The following is an 18,342-nucleotide window of genomic DNA, read 5'->3' as shown; positions in this document are numbered from 1 at the left end:
GCAACTGCATCCAGTACAGTACAGTAGGTCATGTACAAAACAGCAAACACAGTGCCTTTGGGGAATTTCTGAACTCACTGGTGATGAAGCTCCTTCTAGGAGGACTTTCTGTTGCCAAGTTTTGAAGAAATTATAGAGGGGTGTTGTTGATGCCAGTGTGTCTGAGCTTGTAAATTTACAACATTTGTTGGTGAGGAACAGTGTGAAATGCCTAAGTACTAAAAGCACCATGTCCACTTGGTGTTGGTCTTGCTGTGGTACTGCACAAATCGCCCCTGATGTGGCTGTTGACGTGCAGTCCTTCAAGTTTGCTAATGGTGCTGCTGTCTTCCCAGCATGAACTTGAAGGAGGCAGTGTTTGGTGCTGATTTTAGATCAGGTGGGAGTGCGTTCCACTGAGGAATGGTGCGAGGATAAAGCGAATATTTATAACAGTTCTTTTGAGCTTGAGGAATTTATAATTCAAACTGTGAAATTGACGTGTAGTTGGTTTGTCTTTGTCTTCAAGAAGGTTATTTATGTTGCTTGGGATTAGGCCATGAGTTTCTTTATATATATGGTAACAAGTAGTGCTTTGATTCTTCTGTTTTCGAGAGTATCCCAGTTGAGATCTTTTAACATGTCTGTGACACTACTAAAGCGACTATACTCATTTTTGACGAACCTGGCAGCTCGTCGTTGAACTTTTTCCAAGGATTCTGTGTGGATTTGCTGATGAGGTTCCCAGATTACACTGGCATATTCCAGTTTGGGTCTAACAAGAGCTTTATAGGCTGTTTCTCTTGCCGCTGATGCACAATTCCAAAAATTACGTTTGATAAGACCCAGGATTTTATTGGCACTGTTTACCGACTGGTTGATGTGTTTTGACCAGGTAAGATCACTTGAAAGTTCGACTCCAAGGTAGGGATGGTGTTTAACCTCTTGAAGGATGGAGTGGCCCATTGAGTACTCATGATTTGGAATATTCTTCTTGTGAGTCATCCGCATAATGAAGCATTTTGATTTGTTGAATCTCATCTGCCATGCTGTCTCCCAGTTACAGAGTGAATTTATGTCTTTTTGAAGATTGTCACAATCACTACGGGAATTTATTTGTCGGTACAGAATTATATTCACTTGGCTTTTCTGGTCGAGTTTTTCAAGATTTTTTACAAGATCTTCCTTGACGGAATCCATGTTGATGGTTGGTCAAGGCATTGTGACAATTACAATGGTTCAGTATATAGTGATATGTTCAAATACTGTAACTTATGTGGAATAGATGAGAGGGATAGAGGCCGATAGTTCACTGGATTTGTCCTGTCACCTTTCTTGTAGATGGGTATAATATTAGCACTATGACAGTCCTGTGGGTGTTTGCCTGTGTCAATTGATTTTTGAAAACTACTGTAGAACTGGGATAAACTTTCTGCACTATTTTGTAGGAGTCTTGGCAGGAATTTTGACTGGTTCCATGGCATATCTTGATTGAATATCAGCAAGTCATATTTGCACACCTTTTACGGTGATGACCAATTAACATTGTCTGGTTTATTACTTAGGTTTAACAGTGGAATTAAATCTGTGCTTTATTAAACACAGCAAACTTGATTGTTAAGTGCTTGCGCTTTGTCTGCTGCCATTGTACAGTTCACCAGCTTCACCCCCCCCCTTCCCCCCTCCTGGATATCAACGTGGAGATGGCAAAACTTCCTGGATTTTTGTTTTGATGTATTTCCAAAACGTCTAAATTGTGTTCTCACTTTTTAAGCTGTGTCCACTTACAGTACATCGCCCTGTACTACTGCTAGGCTTTCTGTATTTTCTTGTCAATAGACCAGCATAGAGATTTAAATTTCTCCCAAAATGCGAAGGATCTTGTTTCCTTGCTTTCTTGTACAATCTTTGTTTCTAATGGATGGCATGTTTTATAGATGAGTTAACCCAAGGAAGATTGTATCTGGTAGAACTCATTTTGTATGGAATATGCAAATCAGTAGCTGACTAAGGACTTGTTGGAATTCCTGCCACATTTGGTATTTGCATTTTCAGTCACATAATCCTGTCAATTTTGACGTTAGAGATTACATCATCAATTGCAGAAAAGTTAGCTTTCTTAAACAAGGAATTCTTCCTTTTGTGTGGTCTTGTAATATTATCTGTTAAAGTAGGTATTTGTAGGAAAAAACTGTTTCTATACACACGCTAATATGATTCACTCACTATTTGTATATACACTAGTATGTTCACTCACTAAACAATGTTCACCATATCGTTCACTTGAAAGTTCACTTGAATGTTCACTTGAATGTTCACTTGAGTGTTCACTTGAATGTTCGCTTGATTAAATATATAGTCCAACACTAACTCTCAAAAATCCCACCAGTGATCCTGTAGAAAGAGGTAGAAAACAAAGTCAACACTAACATTATCTAAAATTTTAGGATTAACAACAAGGGCATCATGATTACTCATGCCTGATATTACAGTACATGCTGTTTTTCAACAGAGGATGGGTGGCCAATGAAACATAAGTCAAAGCTGTTGTTGGAATATTGATGGCTTGAGTCAGGTTAAAATCCTCAGTGATTTCAGCTCATGATTTTACTACAAGCCAGCCTAGCCAGGTACCTTCCTCCGGGTGAAAGGTGTTGTTATCCCAATCAATATCAGGAAAGTTGAATTCTCTGAGAAGCGTGAAGCATTTGGGGGATGTTTGTTAAGGACTGTTGAAGCTCCCGTAGGTAGTCAGAATTAGATGAAAGTGAGCGGTAACAGATGTCAATGTACATTGGCTTGAGTAGCTTAGCATTAATGCTGATGGACTTTATTTCACAGAACTGTCTACAGTACTTGTCCTTTTCGTCTGATGCAATATGTATTCATAATGGCAATGAATGTACTCTGCCTCCATGAAAATCCATAGATCTGTCTTTTCTAAAGACATTAAAGTATGACGGGCAAATTTCCCTGGAAGCGATGTTATTAAACTACGATTCAGTTCCAATAACTGTATGAGGTTTTTCTTCTTCAAGTAATGCCTGAAAACCAGCCAACTTGGCCTTGATACCTTGGCATTTCAAATTTAGAATTTTCAGTAATTCCTTCTTACAGCAGTGTTTTTGTGTGTTGGCAGACTTACTGTACTACTGTAGCCTTGTTTGTTGGAAGGTTTTTTCTCATGATGCTTTTTTGGGCTAGAAGTTCTTGGACCATTACTGTTATAGTTATTAGCTCTATCCTTTGTGGTGGATATAAATCATCCATTTCGGTGTCTGATATTGAACTCAAAGATTCAAAACTATTCGATAAGTTAATGCTTGAGTTGGTGAAAAAAAGGTGAGACAAATTAGGTAGATCGCAGTAACAACAATACCATGAGTTAGATGGATATTCATTCAGAACAGTGTAAAGTCTTCATTCATTCCCAAACAATCTCTGTGAAACCATGCATTACAAATTTACAATGATCACATTCTATTACTGGTTGACCGTGCTTTACTGCAGGTTACACAAATCAATTTGGGTTGATATGGTCAGGGATTAATGTTCAAAGTCATTTGAAAGCACAATAACTAGAAGTGCATGTGTGAAGAGGCTAGATTTCAGCACCACTTTCCTTTTGCCAATATTTGTAAAAGATGTTGATACTAGTAGAAAAATGGAGCAAACTCGCCTCATTATCATGTTCAATCTGCAAAGGCATGGTCCAATGTTTACTCATTCACAGCTGTGGAATCACTGGCAGTGGCTTATTGAAAGTTCTGTACAAACTTAACAACGCTATGAATGTCGTTTAACCGATTAACCATTGAGGTTAAAACAGACCCCCATGGATTAACATTCCCCTTGTGGGAAGCATGTCTATGATTTAATGTTGGGCTAGCAGACTGGTCAGGCTAGTGTCTGTTCAATCCAAGTGTCAGCTTAGCTTTTAAAGGCATTGAAGACTCGCCCCAAACCGTGTGCATGCTCTGAAAAAGTTAACTTTCCTTTGGTTGCAAGTGAAGTTTTCTGCTTGTTGCTACAAAATGCAGACAGTAGTGAAACGTGATACCTTGTTATTCTTTTGCTGGACCTGAGATGTCCATTCGCTGTATCATTGTACACTGTGCTGTGGGTATTAACCGCAGCTGTATGTACTGACTGTACACTAGTGTCTAATTACCGAAGGTAGCAAACTGTGTGCATATTTTTTGGGATCGATGGTGGTGTCTAACACTTCTGTTACACCTCATTCGAAACTAGGTCAGATTACCGGCATTAGACTTTTCTTTTTGCGCGAGTCTTCACACCCTTTAACAAATCCAGTCGCTCAGTTTATAAATACACCCAAATCCAATCAGTTACAGCACCATAACCTTAACCCTTTTGGGGATTGTAGGGTCCCATGGATGGTCAACGTGTCAGCTATCCAATGACATGCACCCCAAAAGAACAAGATTGTGATATTTTCATGGTGATAAAAACTTAAGCATCATGCTATCTGTCCTGGTTAAACAATGCTATATCTTAGGTAATGACAGACAGAAGTAATGAATGTAGACAAAAACAATAGATAATGGCAACGTGAGAATTTAATTTAATTCAATTAACTCTCAGTCCCAAGTCAATCATTGTCATAATGTGTGGATGCAGTGTGTAAAGCAAAAATAATATCTCTTCTCTGAAACGGAACATTAGTTATGAGAGATATTTTGTCATTGGTTTAGCAAGTCCTCACCAGAGGTCTTTGCTAATTAACTGAATGGTCTGACTGATCTCTCAGATCTCAACTTCCTAATGCAGTAAAATCAGCTGCATATAGAATCAGTGGACTGATCTCACTATTTCAGATATGTTACCTTAAAACATATAGTAGAGGTAGTAATTCCTTTGCCTTGATTTTCCAACAAAAGACAAACCTTTGCTAAACTGGCGTTCAAGTTATTTGGAACAATGCTGAAAAGAAATAAATGCATATTTCATGTAATGTGAGTTCCCCAATATTGGATGGCTTCCATGATGGAGAACTGATATTTGAACATCCAGCTCCCAGATGTGGAGAAGTGCACAAGAATGAAAACATGAAATGTCAGGGTCAGCCCTATTAGCAGGCTATACCTGAAATTGCCAAATTGGAGTACAGTGCATATAAAATGGAGCAAAGAACCATATCATCTATATTAATGTTTAACCATTGTAGAAATAGCAATGGTTTGAACATTATATATTTTAATATTAATACAATCAGTATCCCCATCAGCTCCCTCCATCTACTCTCACCTCACCTTGATGGAAAAGGCTGGTTATGCCACTATGTTTTGTGTATGATACATTCTTTGAAGAAGAATATAGTAGTCACACCAAAACTAAAGCACATACTTTTCAGCATTCTGTGACATGGTGTTAACATCTGGGTCATCTGGGGATGGTATTCAACCATTGTGTTCACAAGTTTGATGGCTGTCATAAACTGAGCCAGGCAACCTTCATTAAATTTGGTTCCACTATGTGATGCTTCTCATTACTTCAATTTACAGACCCTTTTCTTTTATTTTCATGAGGATCTCGGATGGCACATTTAGTTTCCAATCTCCTCCTTCAAATTAGCAATAGTTAAATTGCACTGTTTTTCTAAACCCTATCAATTGCACAGTGTTTTTTGTGCGTAATTTTAACTTCAGATATTTTCGAACCTTCACAGAAACTCAGGGAAGGAGTTTACAGGGATCTTGAGAGACAAGATAAGAAACGAAGAAACCAAGCAGAACTGGTGGAACAAGCAAGATTAACTCAAATATTAAGAGAGGATCAAGAGAGAAGAGACAAACAATCCACTAATGGATAATCATCGATAATCATAATAATCCTCTTAATTCTATTTGTTGTGTTTGACCTGAAGAAATTGAAATCACAATGAGATGTTCATCAGCTCAGTGAAAGTAATTAAAAAAATAAATTATGGATGCTCACTTCTTTGGATGCAGGCATTATTTAAGTGTCTGCAATTGTTTTAGACAATGCTTTGCACTACAGCCAGATGTGGAAATCAATTGATATATTATTCTGAAACTAGATTGAATTTTTAAATGTTGCAATTAAAGAACTGTATACTGCAGAGTATTGCAGCATGATAAGATATTTGATGGGATTTCATGTAAATAACTCCAAAGACATAACTTATGTGAAGTCTTCAAGTCCATGAAACTGTTGTTTGTGTCATCCTTACCAAGCCTTAAAAATTAATTTGTAAGTACACACATCAATCTCAGATAACTATATGTAAGTGGAACCATTTGAATACTCATGTTTCACAATATTATCTAACTACACTGATCCAGGAAATAGTTTGATATTTGTCTCATAAATTGTATGAAATTTCTTTCATCTGCAGTCCTCAAAGTCTAAAGTTTATGTTTTCCTGAAGTGATGAAATAATGCACTAGTGGATGATATATTTCGGTGACCTTTCCTATAATAATCAAGTATGTCATACATAATATGATGTTTGCATGTTCCGAGTTCTGCAAGTGCTTGTTTTGTATATCATTTGTGCATTCCTTCCGGGTGGATCTTATTTTACATTCTGTCTATGCATTGTCTACTTCAAGTATTTATCTGTCATGTTTTAAAGAGTACTTTGTTCAATGACTGTTTCAGCATAAGGTTCTCATGGAAACGTAGGAAGGAAAAAATAAAGAATGCTATCTTTTACTAATGACACATCTCACAGTTCTTATTTTGAAAATGGTAGAAACCTTTACTTTTATTAAGTTATTGATCAAACCATGCCAGTGCAGTGAAGGTGTGTAATGAAAGTAAATCCATTGCATGCACAAATGCATTTAATGCATTTGTGCATGCAATGGATTTAAACAGCCCTTTCATTTACAGCAAAGACGTAAAATTGTTTCAATTTCAATTGTTCCTAACAACCAGTCAGACTTGAAAATTATGAAATCAAAAGCTTAAATTTCTGAACAGATAATAGAGACTATTTACTTCGTTCCCCACTTACCTGTCTCCCCACAACCTATGCACCGCATTCTACCGTGTCTAGAATGCCCTGGTAATCTTTTAACACTGTACACCCTCACTGGCCCTAATGTGGGTAGCAAAATGAAGGAAGGCCATTAGGGCCAGTGAGGGTGTACAGTGTTTAAAGATTACCAGGGCATTCTAGACACGGTAGAACGCGGTGCTAAGGTTGTGGGGAGACAGGTAAGTGGGTCACTCGTAAATATATAAACCAGTAAGTTTTATAATGTGCAAGTAGACTGACCCCCTATAAAAGATGGAAGAACAAGAATAAGCTGCTGTATAAAAAATATAAGAAAAACAACACACACGTTGCAAGTTTACACAAGAGCATCAGAAGAACTTGCTGAAACATCAGCTTAAATTCCCGGCCAAGGGCCGATCCAGCAATAAGGGGGTGAGCCCAGTTCACCGAAGGTACACCACGAGTGTGAAGCGACAGTCTCATCGCTTGGGGTACAGGGAAGGCCTGGTGGGGGCCCAGGGGGCAAGCCATGGGAACACTTTCAATATAAGAAAATTTGAGTACAGAAAATTAAATATTGGATATCTCTTTTTCGAATTCTTGATATATCTAATTTGAATTCTTGATATCCCTAATTCAATTCTTAACATCTCTAATTCTATTCTTGATATCTCTAATTCAAATTCTTGATATCTTGAATTCAATTTTGCATATCTCTAATTGGAATTCTTGATAACTCTAATTCAATTTTGGATATCTCAAATTCATTTTTAGATATCTTAAATACAGGCTGTTTCCTTTTTGATATCATTAAATTATATCTTGATATCTTACATAAAATTCAAGATATCGAAATGCAATTTCTGATATCTCAAATTGAATTGAAGATAACTGAATAAATAATCTTGAATATCTGAAATTAATATTATATATCCCAAATTAAATTGAAGATATCTCTTATTATTGACTAAATGTTAACATGGCGTTCAATACGTCCGGGCGGATTTATAATATTGTCTACAATATACGAATTTTGCTGTAGAAATTGCAATTTTAGAATATCAATTAAAAAGGCCTTAGTAATAATTTCCGCAGATTTTTACGAAATATAAGACTGATGCTGGCACCCACATTTAGTATCATTGGCAGTTTTGGCGCTCAAGTTTGTACACAATTTGAATACATGTACGTACGTGTGATTGCATGGGTACGGTAGTGACAGACGCTCGCAGTTACCGTTTTGTACCTTACGCGTCTCAATGCATTAGAACTGTGTGATGCAAAATAAATAAATTGTGGAAATTAGAGGAATTTGTGTCATAGGAACCAACCTCAACTTTGGTTCCTATCTTTGTTCATGTAAAATATAATGTTGTAATACGAATGCATGTGTGGTAGGCAAGCACACGAAAGATTTAAATGTATAGCTCCATCGATATTCGTTGTAACTGTTGACTTATCCTATATAAAACCCTGGTCAAAAGTGAGGATTGCGACCTTTTTCAGGGTCGCGATTATATTTTGTAATGGCCGGGTCCAAAATGCAAAGAGCATTGCCTTATAGAATACTACCGTAGAGAAGTATAGAAAGAGTGGTGAGGTTTCGGCAGGGGCGGACCCGGTCTTAAAACCGGCCCGGGCATTTTCTACCTAGACTGGCCCATTATTCATTTATATGTTACTAACATAGTGGTCGCCATCCTTGGGGGGGGGGTGGGGGGGGTCTGCCCGATATTCATAAGGTCCGCTATTCATAAGGGTCATTGTTCATAAGGTTCGTTATTCCAGTGGCGTAGGAAGGTACTTTTGAGTGGGGGGGGGGGGGGAGGTGAAGACTGATGGCCGGCCTGGCGGAGGGATCTAAGGGGAGAGGGTGTCCCCCTCCCCCTTTAGATTTTTTTTGCATTTCAAGGTGGCCTCAGATGCAATTTGGTGCAATATAGCACACTTCAACCCACCCACTCCATTTTGTATATAATTTTGCATTTTCACCTGGCCTTAGATGCAATTTGGTGCTCCAGATGAGATTTTTTTCTCATTTGGAAATGAGAAAGGGGTTTTCTGACTTGCGAAGCGGGGGGGGGGGGGGGGGGCGGAATGATACTTCCGCCCCTCCATATTTTTCACTGCGGGGCTGGCGCCTCCCCCCCCCAGCCCCCCCCCCCCCCCGGTTCCTACGCCCTTACGTTATACATAACGTGCAATTTTATCGATAAAAAGGTTCGCTATTCATAATGGAAATAAAGGTTCGTTATTCATAATGAAAAGGGATTATAATTCATAAGGTCCGGTATTCATAATGGAAAAAAAGGTTCGATATTCAAAATGGGCAGAACGGTTCGATATCCATAATGGACAAAAAGGTTCGTTATTCATAATGGGACAAAGTGTTCGATATTCATAAAAGACAAAAGGGTTCACTATCCATAATAGGAAGAAAGGTCCGATATTCATAATGAGCGAAGGGTCCGTTATTCATAATGGGAAAAAGGTTAGTTATTCATAATAGGAGAAAGGGTCCGATATTCATAATTGAACAAAGGGTTCGTAATCCACAATGTGAAGAAAGGTTCGTTATTCATAATAGGAGAGAAGTGCGTCATACAAGTGCAAAAGACGTCCTCCATTTTCGCGGACACCTATAGTGTTCAACCAGTGGCCTCAACAGACTTTTTATTCGGGGGGGGGGGCACAGGGAGGGCACAACAGTCCTATTGGGGGGCACCACCAGATGGTGGCGGATGCATTATTTTGCTACAATATATATCTTCTTTTCGGGGTTTTTCGACACTATTTTGTTTGGCTCGATTGCGAGATCGGCCTGATTAATATGCATGCTATTATGCAAAAAGAGCAAGTGCCTTTTTGTTCGCTTCGTATATAAATTTTTACGATTTCCTACCGACTTGTGCGGAAACGGCATAAACTTGTACGTTTCCAATAGGGGGTCCTTTTCCTCATTGTGAATGATACCGAACCTTTTTGGCTAGGCCTATTATGAATAACGGCCGGATCCTTTGTTCCATTATGAATATCGAACCTTTCCTCCTATTATGAATAACGAACGTTTTTGTCTGTTATGGATTACGAACCCTTTGCTCTATTATGAATAGCGAACCCTTCGTCCTATTATGAATAACGAGCCATTTTCACCATTGTGAATATCGAACCCTTTTACCAATTAGCCTATGAACAACGAACCTTTTTCACCATTATGAATAACGAACCTTATGGATTATGACCCTTATGAACAATGAACCTTACGAATATAGAACCTAATGAATATCGGGCTGTCACCCCTGGGGGATGGGGTCTAAGGGGAGGGGTGTCACCCTCCCCATTGAGATTTTTTGGAAGTTAAGGAATGCCTAGATGCAAAATGGTGCTATATTTCTCAATTTTTTAGGTAACAATAATCCTTTAAAAAGACCCAAAAATAATTTTCCAGAAGCAACACTTGATTAAACTGAGAAAAGTTAAAAACGTAAACAAAAATAGACAAAAATATGTTTTAGAAATTTGGGATTTCTTCAAGCATTTTGTGAACACATTGTTGAAAAAAATGGGGAAAAAAACCTAAATAAAATCCACTAAAACATATATGTTCAATAACACATGTTATGCATGTACGAGAGTATAAGAGCCTACGCACATCGCTGCTTCTGTCATCCCGCACACTATCAATGATATTTTTAATGTCAAGTTTGGCCAAGATCCTTTTTCCACAGACATCAACATGAACGCATCAAGATGTTCTTGTGTCACTGTACTTCTCAAGCGGTTTTCGATTCTCTTCAAGTCAGGAGAAAAAAAACGTTCAAATCCCACTTGTGACCCAGGTAGCGTTAGCAGCAGCTTGTATGCAAGCCCACTGCTCTTGTAAGCATCGGTGAAAAGGTTCAACTTGGGGAGCACCTTGTAGCAGCAGAGAGGACAGTCTTTACATGACTCACTTGATAAGCTCTCTCTCTGTCCTGTTCAGACTCACTCAATTATTTGCAGCTCTTCCATAGCTCCCGATGGCACTTGACCAAAGGTCCTTGGGTGAAGAAGTGTAAGATCAGCATAGAATGACGTGACGTCCCTCTATACACGTTCCTCTCAAGTCTCCACATCCCTCTCTCCTCGTCCCTCCCTCCACGTCTCTCCCTCCATGTCCCTCTCTCATTGTCCCTCCCTTCATGTCCCATTCTTGAGTCCCTTCATTTGAATTTGAATTTATTGTCCACAATCGGAACTTCGGCTTACACGGGTCGTAAACGAAAAAAGAAAAAAAAGGAACAGTATAAGTATCACTAGACTGCGATACACATACAGTAATACAAACATATATACAGCAAGTCCTATAAATAAGAAACTTATCTTCTCACATGTGAGTTTAAATGTATGGATAGAATCAAGGGCGTAGGAACCGGGGGGCTGGGGGCGCCAGCCCCCCAGTCAAAAATATGGGGGGCGGAAGTATCATTCCGCCCCCCGCTCCGCGAGTCAGAAAACCCCTTTTTCATTTCCAAATGAGAAAAAAATCTCATTTGGAACACCAAATTGCATCTATAAGGCCAGGTGAAAATGCAAAGTTATTTACAAAATGGATTGGGTGTTGAAGTGTGCTATATTGCACCAAATTGCATCTGGGGCCACCTGGAAATGCAAACAAAATCCTAAGGGGAGGGGGACACCCCCTCCCCTTAGACCCAGTGGCGTCGCCAAGGGGGGGGGGGCACGTGCCCCCTGGAAAACCGAGTGCCCCCCATCTGAGATTTGGGTTGGTAACAAAAAATATATATATTTTGTTATATTCAACTCCCATCATCTGAGTTGGTTTTTCATTAGGACAAAGAAGCACAGTAATTCGTATTTTCGGATAATGGGAGAAAACGAGAAGGACAAGAAAGGAGTCGGGGGTCATGCACACATTAATTCAACAAATGTAGGTTCTATTGATAGGGTTAGGCATAATATCGACAGCATGCGGTTCATATCCTCTGCAAAATTCTGCGCGTTGTTAAAATCATTACCTCAAAAATAGCAATTTCTGGAGATATCTTCAGATCGAATTTAGCATCAAATGTGGCACCATTTTGCATCTAGCCCACCCTCCGTATGCGAAAATTTTCCAAAGGGGAGGGGGCACCCCCTCCCCTTAGACCCCTCCCCCAGGACGGCGATCCGTATCCACCTAAGTGCCCCCATCAAATGCTGGTGCCCCCTGTGCCCACAGACTGAAAAGTCTGGTGACGCCACTGCTTAGACCCCTCCCCCAGGCCGGCCATCAGTCTTCAGCCCCCCCCCCCCCCACTCAAAAGTACCTTCCTACGCCACTGGATAGAATTAGGCACAAATGAGTATCTGTAGCGGCCCCTAAGTGTACGTGGTGGGCATAAACGCAATCCAGAGCGGTTGTAATTGTATTGCTCAAACAAAGGGTGTTTTGGGTCTTGCATGATTTGTTTCAATTTATTGCAGACCCTCTTATGGGAGTTGGGACCCTCTTCGTGTCACATTCTATACTAGGAAATCATGATTTTCTATAGGGTAGTCCCCTATACTAACATACACATTGTCGCCATATTCAATTAGTGTGGGGATCAATTTCGCGAAATCGGTAAACCGTCGACAAATACTCAAAGTCGTCGACTAACATCCGTCTAATTTGATAACCAAACACCCTACTGTATGTGCAGGCGCGTATCCAGGGGGCGTTGGGGCCCGCGCCCCCCGGGTAAGAAAAAGAGGAGAGAAAAAAAAGAAAAGAAAAAAGGGAAAAAAGAGTGGGGAAAAGAGGAGGAGGAGGGGAAGGAAGGGGAAAGAAAAAGAGAAAAAGGAGAAAAGGAGGGAGCTAGTAAAAGAAAAAAAAACGCCAAGGGAAGAGAAAGGGGAACAGTGACATAATTACAGCGTTGATCCCTATTATATACACAGGGTAGCCAGTGACGGATCGAGGATTTCGGAAGGGGCGTGCGCCTCACCCTACCCCTTACACCGACAACTCCATTTTTGACGTTTCCATTTTTCCTCTCTCACTAATATATATACTGTATATGGTCTATCATAACGCGTGTGTGTATATGGACGCCTTAAACATTTGTGCTATTGAACCAACTGTAGCTGGTCTCGACCGAGTCGTCGGGGAACATGACGCATTTCGGGAAGGGGCGAACGCCCCCTCCCCCGAGTATATTTTTTTATTATGATATCGCTAGTAATTTCAAAATAGAAAATGCTTAGATTCAACTCACAAGGCATGGGAAGTGTCATTTCCAGCGATCTGGGAGGCATTTTCGGCCAAAATGTTCTTATACGCTTCGCGCCAACCCATGGTCCTGGGAAGTGCCATTTCCAGCACACTTGGAGGCAGTCTCGGCCAAAATTTTCTTGTACGCTTCGCGCCAACTCGTGGTGGCGCTACGCTAAGATAGTTTGCCTACAGGCTTCGCCCCTCCCTTGGCAAATTATTCGCTACGCGCCTGTTCGAATTTGTAAAGCAAACATCAGATATGACATCATATCAGTGAGCATGAAAATGGTGGTTCCAGGATGAACAGCCTCAAAACTGTCGATGTGTGTAGTCATAGGAATCCAATTTGATTTGGGGGCTGTAACGACTTGCCCGAAAAATTATAACCTACATTTTTCGCGCGCTCCGCGCGCGTTCAACATGTTAGAGTCAATATCATATAAGCAAGCATTGGTTATTACATCGCATGCCATCGTGTACCATACGGTCCATGGAAATTGCGCAGTATACCGCGGGATGCTAATATAAACAACGAAAAAAGGTTTTATGTAGATGAAGTAAAAGCATGGAGGTCAAATTTTGTCAAATTCTCTGTTTTACCATCTGTTTTTACCTCCATGCTTTTACATTATAGTAATGGTCTGTTTTTACCTCCATGGTAATGGCGAATTAGTCGGCCAAGCTTAGAACTTTATTTTAATTATCAAGGAGATTCATTTCCTTTAGCTACATCATTGCAATTTATTTTTCTTTCAGTATGAGCCCCCCCCCCCCCCCCCCGCCTCCTACGCCTATGTGTGTAGTGTTCGGTTTCGGAAATATCTGGTATTATTTTTCATTTCCTTCAACCAAGTTTTATAATAGCCGTTATAAGAGGGTTTAATATTTGTACACCAATAAATTACTTTCGAAAATTTCCTGACCAAAATTCTTAATCATACTTCCCACTACTGGTGTAATTTTGACCGGTCTGTTAGGGGTTGAAGGTTTTTTTTCTATATTGGTTGTCCATATATTACATTTTTTGCAACATTATGGGTATGTTTTGAAATGAATTTATAATTCGGAACAAATAATGGGCTGAAAACCTTGAAAAGTGGGGCTGTCGGGTATTGTGGGCCGCGACGTAGAATCACCTACAAAAGCAATGATTCACAGGACATGCGATGAGGTCGAACATGATGTGTGACTGGTGAAAATTTTCAAAAAGGTTATGGATGGGAAAAAAAAAAACTATTGGGAAATACTTGGTTCTCAGGCAAAAGTATACATCTGGTTGGTCATTTTCAAGCCCGAGAAGTGCCATTTCCGGTGATCTAGGGGGTATAAAACCCAGAAATTTTCTTGTACGCTGCGCGCCAACTGATGGTGGCGCTCCGCTTAGATAGTAATTCGCGCCCCCCGGGTTAGAAAATCCTGGATACACCCCTGATGTGGGTCATTTTTTCACACATAATCTTTCAGGACTTACTACTGAGTTATATCCAAATAATCTAATAAGATTTTACCCTATTTACCTCGTTTTCTGGAGGCCACGAGGATATATGTATCCTCTGCCAATGCTATGTATGCATTGGTCACCGTACTTGTATGTCCTGTCGTAAAAGTATTAGCACGGACGGGTTGCCAATAGCACGTTCTTTTGTTACGAACTAACAGACTAACTAACACGGTGATTTCATGAGCTGATTCCCACAGTTACAAATATATTTCTACACAGCCCGTCTACACAGCCCACAGGGCATCGCCCAAATGCCCGTGTGGCCCTGAGTCCGCCACTGGGTTTGGGGTGATTTGGAGTTGATTTATAGGGTATTCTTCCATACAGTTGATGCCAAAAAAGTCACACATAACGTGCGCATATACCAACGCGCCTGCTCCCTGTCTCAATTTTTCCTTTTTTATGTTACTTCCAACCACATAGACAGCCACTTGGGGAGGGGACAGGGGACCTGCAGATTCGGCCGAATATCGATGAAGTAGCGGACAAAGAACAACTCGGACAGGGCCCTGCATAGCAGAGTCTGTAGGCCTACAGATAAATATTTGAAATTGATAAACATTCGATTACCTGATAATTTGCCTTTCCAAACAGGTGTTTTTGACCTGACGCGATTCTTTATGCCGGTGACCAGGGACGTCGCTAGAGGGGGTGTGGGGTGTCTCACCGCCCCCACCCCCCAATCTTGGTAAAACTGAAGATAGTTGGAAACTTTGAGTGAAGCTCCGACTGTCGCATTCTAATTTACCTAGGCCTATATTCTCGTGATTGTGAATGGCCTAAAAATTTCGGTCAAAATTGACCTTTGATCAATCATATTTACCACGTTTTCCTTGCCACTTTGAGAAATGGTATCTCTCGATCCTTATATACTCCACCATACAAAACTTCGTATGAGTTTGAATGAAAAAGGCCTAATAGAACTACTGTACAACGTTCGCCAGCTTCAATTCGGTTCATTTATGTACTAATTTTGCTATTGGGTGGGTTGACCCTGTTATTGTCTCTACTCAATGCTAATCTACGGAAGCTTTAAAGTGCCATCAACAAAAGAAAAAGTTTGCCCCATAAGTTGACATTTTTCAGTAAATTGTTTAGATAACAAGATAAAATCTTATCAAAAATCAGAAAAATGTTGGATTGCTCAGTTGCTTTAACTGAGCAATTGAACAATTTTTGCAAAATGTGTAATTGACAACTTATCATATCTAATCAATTGGACATTTTTCTGAAAAATGATTAATTGTTCACTTCATTCTTACAGAGCATTTGAAGAAATTTCTGCAAAATGTTTAATTGACAACTTATCGTATCTCGTCAACTCAACATTTTCCGCAAAATTTTTAATTTTAATTGTTCACTTCATTCCAAATGTTCAGTTAGAATGAAAAAAAAAAAAAAATAATATTAAGCGCGCTAGGAAAAAGCACTGTGTTTTTGGTAATTCAGTATGTCGTAGAATATAATTTGTTGGAAAAAAAGTTTTCCCCTTTGTTATAGCTTTTGTAGTCAGTAGTCTATGTAGCCTTCAAACAGAAAACTTATACTCAGTTGCTTACTTGCTTAACCAGAGTGGTTAATAAGTTTGTAAAGTGAGGGCCAGTGGTACAAATGTATCGCAAAAAGTTCGGAACAAAAGTGCAGTCGCGAAAGATGGGGTGTCTGACTGACACTGACCGTATCGTCGACGAATAGCGGGGGGGGGGGGGGGTGGGGGGGGGGTCCAAGCTAGCATTCTGAATTTTCTGGCTCCAAAACCCATCCAGTTGGAATTTCAGCTACTACAACCCTCCCCCCCCCCCCCCCAATCATCAGGCCTTAGCTACGTCCCTGCCGGTGACTACATGGACAACTGGCATGCACTTTACACTAGTTACAGGGTCTTTCAGAACAACTTTTCTTTTTAAAGATGTCTTAATCAGAATGTCTGTATATGTTAAAGTCCAAGATAAATTTGAGTGCTATCATGCTTATACAGTGGCGTAGCCAGGATTTTTTCAGTGGGGGGGGGGGCGCTGGGGGGCTTGAACAATTCCTGGGGGGCTTGACCATTTTCTTGTTACTATCTAAGCGGAGCGCCACCATGAGTTGGCGCGCAGCGTACCGAATTTTTTTAGCTAAATAGGCCTCCTAGATCGTTGGAAATGACACTTCCCAGGCCTTCTATAAGCTGCTCTAAAGTTTTCTCAACACCCTTTATTTTGAGATCCCATGTTTTGATATGGTCATCAAATAGTTAAGTAAAATAGAAAAAAAAATCTGGTAAGTTACTTTGAAATATCATGACATATCTTTTGTGAGTTTGACACCGGCATTGACATTTTTCGACAAATCTGCAAATTGCGCGTGGAAAATAAAGAAAGATTGACTGGGCTTTCAGCCAAGTAACATACTGAAATGACCGAACTATATGTCAAACTGACATCAAAGATTGCGTCTAAAATATTATTAGGGTGATAGACTGATTGGCCGGCAGTGGCGGAGCTAGGGGTATTGGTCAGGGGGGCGAGAATGGCCTGTAGGGGCGCTTTCGACACTATATCTAAGAGGAGCGCCACCACAGGTTGGCGCGGAGCGTAAGAATTTCTTGAGTAATGATATTCCCTAGATCGCCGGAAATGACCCTTTCCGGGCCTTGCTAATTTGCAGATAAACGAAGAATAAATATGTGTGACAAGTCGGAAGTTTATATGGGTGTTGATAGTACATGCGCTTCATCACAATCCCTGTGGTATCTTTGTGAGTGCTCATGTTTTTCGAAAAAATAGATCGAAAACCCCGTACAGTTCTTGGAAAGAGTTTCGTACAACATAATTAAGTGCCGATAAATTAAATACCGCCGTACGTTAGAGCATTTTGTCGGTAAACTACACCAACAAAATGTGACAAATGTCGATAGGTAGATGAGAGTGCAATAAAAAAAGTCAATTATCGCGAATAAGTAAAAAGTGCTAAAAAGCTGAAAAGGGCGCCAGCAGTCCATTTGAGTCCGTCAGGGGGGGGGGCGGGCATCCGATCCCCTGACTGTTTGGACGCTCTGCCACTCATGTTGGCCGGTAGTTCTCAGCGATAGTGTTGTCTCCTTTCTTGAAAATTTGTATTTTTAGCGGTTTTAAGAGCACCAGGGTACGTATCAGAAGTGAAAAACCGATTGAAAATGTAACAGGGTATCGAGGCAATGACGCGAGCAATGATGTGAAAAACATGTGTATGATGTCAGTATTTTTACCTTTTAACATCTTCTTTGGCATTCAAGTACTTGGAAACCATTTTTCTATAAGGGTATAGTATTGCTCACTAGCTTGTTTGATCAGTTAATGCGCACTGGTTACACGATACTGATTGGCTGTTTGTATTAGTATTTATTTGTATGTTAGGGATTATGGATATTTTAAAAAAGAGTGACAAAGCAAAGTTTGCCCGAACAGTCGAACACACAGATTCAGTAGTAAACATTATGTGTGTTTTAGTCTTGTAGAGCAGGAATTATATTATTTGACGGTCGTTAACATGCTTTTTCAGTACAGTGCGACTACTGTAGACTTCTCGGCCTATGCGATATGTCACATCTGGTTTTTCAGCAACTATAGCCTTCTGCCGGTCCGCGGTCGAAGGGTCGTTCATGAGTGGTCATCA

This window comes from Apostichopus japonicus, chromosome 8 (genome assembly GCF_037975245.1).
Source record: "Apostichopus japonicus isolate 1M-3 chromosome 8, ASM3797524v1, whole genome shotgun sequence".
Classification (NCBI taxonomy): Eukaryota; Metazoa; Echinodermata; class Holothuroidea; order Aspidochirotida; family Stichopodidae; genus Apostichopus; species Apostichopus japonicus.
Note: the sequence above shows the minus strand (reverse complement) of the source record.